The 8,782-nt window shown below is 28.5% G+C and overlaps 1 non-coding gene across 1 annotated transcript; it reads right to left on the reverse strand.

Moving 5' to 3' along the window:
* Positions 1–7,419: 7,419 nt before the first annotated feature.
* On the reverse strand, positions 7,420–7,503 carry Trnal-uaa (transfer RNA leucine (anticodon UAA)). The gene has a single exon. It is a non-coding gene; the product is annotated as a tRNA-Leu (tRNA).
* Between the last annotated feature and the right edge of the window lie 1,279 nt (positions 7,504–8,782).

The following is an 8,782-nucleotide window of genomic DNA, read 5'->3' on the forward strand; positions in this document are numbered from 1 at the left end:
CTAAGTTATTTATTTTTTCAAAATCTTACAACAATTTTAGAAAATTGTTTAATTTTATGTATATGTACTTAACACAAAAATAAATAAAATAAAATATTTTTTTTTCCCAGAGAAAGGACCAATTTCAATATTCATATAGATAAAATTTGGCTGGTATTATTATTAAAGACAAACTTTGAAATAAATCAGCGGTTCTTAATTCACTCTGCTAGAAGGTATTTTTACAAATGAAATTTTATAGTGCTCAAAAAATTTGCAGACGTATCCATTTTGGTGTTGTTTAATTTAAATTATAGTGTTCTTACATAACGGCATGTGGATCTTAAATGCTTAAAACATACATTTCAATGTCAAGTTCAAAGACTTTTATTAGATTTGCATGAAAAAATTAAACAATGACGCAGGTTAAAAAAAATTGTTTACAATAGTAAATTAGACAAGATCACATATTTGTTCTAAGTAAACTTTTTACAACTGTTTTAATAGAATTAGGTATTGTATTTAATTTGTATTAAGGTTTGTACAGAAAAATGCTAGAATTCTTAACCTACCGCAGATAAATTAGAAACGCTATCTATTTGTAAATATGCTGATGAGATTTTATGGAATTGAAATTTATGTTTTTGTACCTAGACTAAATAGGCTTTGAAAAGTCACGTTGAAAGAGTTAAACAAATGAGGTAATTGTATCTATAAAAAGTAGTTGTGTAATCTCCGCGCATGTTTGAAATAAAAAGCAGAAAAAAAAATAATGATTTTTGTAAGAATTTTATTTTATAGGTATAAAAGATTTTTATCGCATCACAAAGACCACAGACAGTAAAACTGAGTCTTAGTTAAAATATTTAACAATATTGCTTCGAAAAAACAGAAAATATAGTTGCAACATATTTGAAAGTTTTCAAAAATTGTGAAAAAAAACATTTTTCAGCAAATACTTCATTTTCTTTTAAATTTGAGATAGTACCTAAGTATTTTTTTCTTAAACGGGACATAATGAGTTTAGGAAATAAGATAAGATGCATTTTTATAAAAACATATTCAAATTCTCTAGACCTTAGATTTATTTAAACCTTTAAGTCCTAATTTGACAATCATCAGTTAGACTATCAAACGAATGAAGTCAATATAAAAATGTATACATACATATATATTTCTAGGAATAAGCTCTTACTGGGGTTTATCTGACCATTGAAAAATTGGCACTAAATAAAATTAAAAAAAAAACTCATTACCTACATAAATCATTCATCACGGCTACTTTTCTCAAGGTTTTTGGTGGGCTTAACTCGAATCCAGAGTAGAAAAAATAATCAGCTCCCGTTTTTGAAAGATTTCCATTAATAAATTCAAAAAACGTTTTTTTGACTAGATACTTCGGTCATTATTTTTTTATTTAAGGAAAATAGTTTAAACTGTTTTTCTTCTTTCCTGTTTGAATCTTTGAATCTTAATCATATTTTGAGTGCCTTGCAGCATCTTGTAACCATGGAGCATGAGCATACATTTTTTTAAAGAAGATAAAGTTGATATAAAATCCATTAAAAAAAATTAACTCTTTACTTCATTTTTACTGTACCTATTTATTAAACCATACCCCTTTACATCTACGCCAACAGAAAACTTCAATAAATTATCTAATTTTTATGTTTACTGTGTATACATACATTTCTTTATCTTTACCATCTTTTATTTAATATGGATCAACATAATAATCTGTATTTACCAAAAAAAAAATAAAACGTTTTTGTTTTACCTCCAACGAAAAAATTTTATCATCGCAAGTCAACTTGTTTGAACAAAACAGATATTTCTATTTCTAAATGTTTTTTTTTTTTAAGTTTTTGAACTTGACATTGACATTGAAATAGAAATTTTTTTCAAACAAAATAAAATATATGTATACATATGTATGTCTCATTCGTAGGTTAGGTAATTGCTTTCATTAAGTTTGAAAATTCGTAATTATGTTTGGTAAAAGCTTAAAAGAAATTTTAGAAAATATTATACAAACATTTTTTTATTAACATAATTACTAATAGGCTATTGATTATGTCGAAAAAACAGGGTAATAAGGAACTAAGACGTTCACGGGTTTTTTTTGCAGGAATCGTTGAATGGGTTATAAAAGAAGATAAAACCGCGGAGTGCTATTAAATGAGAGGGTGGAAACTGAAGATAGAGGTGCAAAAGCCCCCATTTTGGTTTTTTCAATATACCTCGTAAACCAAGCAAAATTTTGATATATTATTCAAAAAACTTTTTGTAGAGAATTAAATTTCCTATTGGAATAATGTTTTTTAAAAATTGAAAAAAAATTTCCATAGGGGAGAGTGGGGCCAAATGTAACACTTTTTTCTAAAACCGATGGTTCTCCTACAAAATTGAAAATGGGTCAACCAGACCTTTTTTAAATTAAAGACCCATGTTTTATCTGCAAGATCCATCACAAAAATTCAGCAAAACATAACGGTAATGTTGAAAAATAAAGTTTCCAAAAAAAAAATCGTGTTGTTTCAACTTACCCCACATACGGGGCAAAGTGTAACACATACCGGGGTAGGTTGTACCAAGAACTAAAAATAAGAGAAAATACCTTTATTTGTTTATATTTATTTATTTTTAATTAATAACAATAAAAACAAACCTCAGTCATGAAATTTTGGTGCAAATTAAAAAAAAAAGTGGAGCAAATTCAAGATTTCCAGAGAAAATTTAACAGTAGTCTTTAATTAAAGTTATTTGAATTCATAAATTGTTTTATAAGCTTTATGAATTCAAGTGGTGGTTCAAAAAGCGTTTCCAATTTCAAAATAAATACAAATTCAATTACAAGCATTCATATTCAGGGTTGTTAATTATATTAGGTAAACAATTTTTCAGTAGAGGTAGGTTTTTACATGGTACAACTTGCCCCGGAAAAATGTTACAACTAGCCCAAGCATGAAATTTGGCACATAAAATTAATTTAAAAAAAAAGCGAAATTGATGTAGACATAACATATACACGCAAATTGAGCCAAAACACAGTTGCATATAACAAAAAAACACTTAGCACTCTATCTTTTTCGGGTAAAGAGGTAGACCAAAAATAAAATTAAAAAAAAAAGTTACAAACATGCATTTTTTGGGCACCACTAGTGTAACTTCTCACCCTGTCGTCTAATCTTCACCTGAAGAAAATGTGCCGGTAGATATGCAAAAATTAAATTAATTATTAAAATAACTTCATTTTAAAATTAATATTAAGTTTATAATTCTAGCTTTTGAAAAAAGTATCAATCAAAACTGTAAGTGTTGCCGTTGTTTTTAATAATTTTTTTTTTATTTTAAGTATTTTTTTTAAGAAAATTGCCCCTCCCGCCAAAACGGGGGGACATTGACCCCCCCTCCCATAGTAAACAATGATTGTATTTAACCCCTCAACAAAATCTCATTATCAGTTCTTGGTGCTTAAGTTATCGTACATTCCCCTCAAATGTTTCAGTTTTACTTGAGTAAAACTAAAAATGCGAAAAAGAGATAGATTAAAATGGCCATACTTCGGTTAATTTTCAATGAAAAAACTTTGTGAGTACAGCATTTTGAATTAAATTTAATCTTCTTTTTTTCTTTGGAGCAATGTTTTTGTCTATCTCAACCCAAAAAAAATGTATAACTAAAAAACAAAAAAACTCAAAAAATCGATTTTTTTGATATTTTTTTTATGATTGTTTCGACTATTGTGGTATGGAAATTTTTTTTTTTCAATTTTTAAAAAACATTCCAATAGGAAATTTAATTCTCTACAAAAAGTTTTTTGTGCAATATGTCAAAATTTTGCTTGGTTTACGAGGTATATTGAAAAAACCAAAATGGGGGCTTTTGCACCTCTTCAGTTTCCACCCTCTCATTTAATAGCACTCCGCGGTTTTATCTTCTTTTATAACCCATTCAACGATTCCTGCAATAAAAACCCGTGAACGTCTTAGTTCCTTTCTAAACTACATAATCAATAGCCTATAATTGTAATAAAAAAAAAAAAAAAACAAAACAATAAAGGATGTAAGTATAATTCCATATTAAAATATGAACTTTTAAAGTTTTAAAGAAGACGCTTCAAAAATGAGTTACCTATCTATTATAAAAGATATAATTTTCTTGTAATATTTGCAAATTTGGAGTAGAGGTAAGACAAATTAAATAAATCTCAAATGAAGGATTATTGCTATTATTTGAAAAAAAATATCTTATGTTTAGTTTTTTTTTTTTCATCAATTTGAGAATATCTCTTTTAGATTACATTAAGTTAATTTATAAATTAATTTAATTAATTTAATCTATGTCGCCATAGTTATGGCACGCTGATTTAGCTAAAGTAAAGCCTTCATTTAAGATATTATATCGTTTATATAATATCGTTTCTGTCGCAGCAAAAAACTACCAATCAAACACACAAATTTAAAAAACTGAAAGTATATGTGATTTTTCAGCTTTAATGAATTAATTATTATCACTTTTTTTTCGAAAAAAAAAATACAAAACATGCATGTTATATTAAATTTTAAAAAACCGTCTAAGAAATGCACAAATACTATATTAAATTATCTATTCTTCAAAATAGTTTAAACTTAAACTATAAAATAAGAAAAGATACACAGAGTTCTTTTTCTACTTTTGCTTTGTTCTATGGTATTTTTACAAATGAAATGTCAATGTTTTAAAAAATCTGGCAGACGCACCAAATTTTTGTTGTGAAATTATAGTAATGAATAATGATGTGGAGTAATAAACTTAGCAACAGATCTCTGAATGTCAAGTTCAAAGACTTTTATTATGTTTGTACACAAAAAAAAGCAGAAAAAAAGTTGAGAACAATAGAATTGTTTGCTTTCGGAAACTTTTTTACAACTGTTTTAATAAAAAATCCAAAACAATTATTGTATTTGTGTTAACTTTTAACACTAATTGCAAGACATAAGAAAGTAAATTTGGATCTTTTATATTCTTATAAAAGATAACTTAGAACATTATCTGCATGTAAAGATACTGATTATAGGTTTTATGATTCAAAAAGTCACATTTTTAACTCACTCAACTCATTTACCAAAAAAATATGTAAAATTAAAAAGTTGTTGTGTGGTCGTCACGTGTGTTTGATTTGTAAAAAAGAAATTAAGATGAAATACAAAATTATGTGGTGAAAAATTTAGATAAAGAGCAATTTTTGAAATTGTCATGTGATTTTTTTTAGAATGTTACCTACCAACAGTTGTTTGCAAATCTTTGTAATTTATGTTTTGTTTTTAGTAGGTATTGTTCAAAAAATTATTTTATTTGTTTTAAGGTTTACATAGAACAAAGTTATCTGGGATTTGTTGTCATGCTGATTGCTGAAGTATGTACCAATAAAAATGAGATAATTTTTAAAGAAGTCACGTCAAAAGTTTACAAAATTTTACCCCTATATTATGATTCTAAGCGTACAAATAAGGCGTTTGAGCAATTCTGATACTAAATTTAAATTAAGAAGGTCAAAGTGCATTAGAAAAGCATATCTAGCTGATCATTATTACTGTCTTTACGGAAAAATCGATCTTAAAAATCGTTTTTGACGTGGTAACGTCTTATAAATCGATGAACCATGGCAGCCAACACAAAAAAGTGACGCCATTTTCTAACGTTACACTCTCGCACTTTCGCAGTGCGCCAAAAAATTTCAATTCAAAATTAAAAATAAACTATTAGAGATACAAAAATCTTCTATAGTTTTTTTGAAAGATAACAACTGAAAGCTTAATCCAAATGAAGGATTTTTAAAAATTCCTGCATTTAATAGGGTAAACAGGGGTAAAAGGTAAAGATGAAACTTGGGCTAAAATCAAAACGCGAAGTCGAAGAGAATTAATTTTTTTCCTATAGATAGATGAGATTAATTTAAGAATAACTGCATTTAAGAAAAAATTATAAAAAATTTTGAAACTAAGCTATAAAGTTTTGTTTGAATGTTGTACATGTGTTAGGGTATGACAAAATGATGATTTTGGGTAAGGGAAATTTTTTTGATAATTCTTAAGGTGCCAGGTGAAAGACGTGGAAACAAAAAATTAGGCGTCTAATACGAATTTTTTTCTAACACTCTGCGTTTTGAAATATGAATTTTTGAAAAACACCTTTTTTATAGGGGTATTTTTGGGTAGTTTTTGATTTTTAGCTTTTTTTTTGGGGCGTTCAAAAAATCTCAAACTTTAAGGACATGTAGGTTTTGCATACATGTGCAAGAACTTAGAATCGTTTAGTGAGTTTTGACTGAATAACGGAAGAAACAAATTTTTCATCGTTTATTATTTTTATCTTTTTTTCTTAATAGATACAGGAATAAACTATATGGAGTTATGATAGATCATGACTACGACTATATGTGTGCGAAGTTTCAATCATTTTTGGATACACAATTTTGAGATAACGGTAAAATAAAATTTTAGAATTCAACAGGTTATAACTTTTGACCAAAAGCAGATAGAAATTTGATTAAACATTTATGAGCATCCTGATACAATTAGCTTTCATTTGGTATATCACACATAACGCTAGACTAACTACAACCTACACAATGTTAAATCAAGAAACTTGCGAAAAACCTCAAAACACCAGTGGAGATCTGTCAAGGTCTGAAAACTGATATTAAAATAATTTTTGTTTTTTAAGAAAAAAAATTTAAAAAAATGGAAACGCTTGACAGTTCTTTCCAATAATTTTTTTCAATACCTGGCATTGTCTCCTCTAGCGCATATGGTAATTTGGAGTCGTCTATTCATTCCACGAATTAAGTTTTGAAGGTTTTGTTGTAACTTTTCTTTCACTGCAGTTTTCTGTTAATCAAGAATGGTTGGAGGTGGATTTCGGCCGCAAATGCATTTTTTTCAACATTTCCTAGACATGTTCTATTGAATTTACATCCGGATATCTGTGTGGTCAATTCAAAGGTGGCACATTTTAATCATGAAGATATTCTCAAACCACTCTTGCATGCATTATCGTGCATCAGACTGATTTGTGGACCAAATCTAGGGGTGATTGGAACCGCATGCTGTTCGAGAATATCAGCCAAGTATCTTTGGGTACTTAAATTAGGTCTAGGAGATCTCACTAACTCCGTAGGTGTTGTGAGGCAGAGTTTACTCCATGAAAATTTATGACTCATCTCTAAAAGGTTCGCGGGTTGACAGATAGACTTCAGCATACCTCTCCAAATCTTCCCCACAAACATTTTACTCCATACCTTCAATTTAAGATCACTCCTGTCTTATTTGAGAAAATAACCACGATACTGTGAGACAAAGTAATAGTAGGAATTTTCTGTAAAATAAATATGATGTGCGTTAAATTTGAGCAGGAGTGTAGATTATTTAAAAAAAAAAAAATTATAACCAAAAATTTTGTCAGGTGTGGGGTTCGAACCCACGCTCCCTCTCGGGAACCAGAGCTTAAATCTGGCGCCTTAGACCGCTCGGCCAACCTGACTCACGAATATGCGTTGTCAAATAACTGTTATCATATCATATTCCTTTCTAATATCTTCGCAGTCAGTAAATACCTAGAGTGTTTATTCAATTGTTTTGATTCGTTCTATGAGCAAATACAATCAATAAGATTACCTATACCTACCCACTAATTGTACCTACACTGAGGGAAAAAATAAATTGAAGTTGAAACGTCGTTATTTCAAAGATGAACTACTTTGATTTATGTGACTTTAAAAAACGGAACGTTTTTTCCACGTTGATTTTAAGATGTTCATCTTCAATGTGGTTTTCATTGATTTCAGGCTTTTCCCTCAGTGTACCTACCAAACGTACAAAAAGAGGGAGCATTTTCTTAATTTAGAAAAGTAAATTATTTAAAATCAACGGATAGGTACACTCACACAACCGTGGTATTATAGGAACCTTCCATTTTTTTAAAGTAAAAATTTGTGTTTGTGTTTAAATCTTTTAAAGGAACCACAGTCAGTAAAGTATGGGTCTATTTCTTTGATGATTTTAATTTTTCAAATTTTTAACCAATGTGAATTAACCAAAAGATTTTTAAATACATCCAGTCTCAAAACAGAAGTTCACTTAGCAATATTTATTTGATTTAAAGGCTTTGACTAAAACATCCTTAAATTCTGTTGCCAACTTTTACGTTTTCGTTTGTGTAGCTACATTATTCCACATGTTCTTCTTATTAATTGTATTGAGTGCGGTTTGAATTCATTTCCTATATTTCTTGAGGACATTTTCATTTACTTACTAACAAAATTTTTTGCAATTTGACTAAGCAAATATATCTACAGATATATGTGTTTTGGTGTTGTGTTGTTTGCATTGTCAAAGGACTTTTCAAACATTGTTATAAAATGCCCTGACACATCGTCTTTCATGCATGGTCACTTTGACTTTTTGCACTTTCCTAAATAAAATTCACCAAAAAAAAAAAAACACTAAACTAAAGAATCTTTTGAGATCCACAGCAAAAATCTTAAGATGGTCAAGAAGATGGACATCTCAAAGGACTCACTATACACAAAACACATATATAAAACTGAAAAGAAAGGATATGAAATTTTCCTTATATGTGAGGAGATGTGAAGCTCTCTCTCTCTACATATAGATATTGTTAATTTTGAATGTCCAAAACTATAACAATAGAGGAAATGGGTCCGCTTTTGCCTTTGGCTATGTAAATTCTATTTGATGCAGAGAGGTTACTTCAAATTGAATTCAGTTGAAAAGCATTTCTCTCTCTAATTACACTGATA

Source organism: Episyrphus balteatus, chromosome 3 (assembly GCF_945859705.1).
Source record: "Episyrphus balteatus chromosome 3, idEpiBalt1.1, whole genome shotgun sequence".
In the NCBI taxonomy this organism is placed as follows: Eukaryota; Metazoa; Arthropoda; class Insecta; order Diptera; family Syrphidae; genus Episyrphus; species Episyrphus balteatus.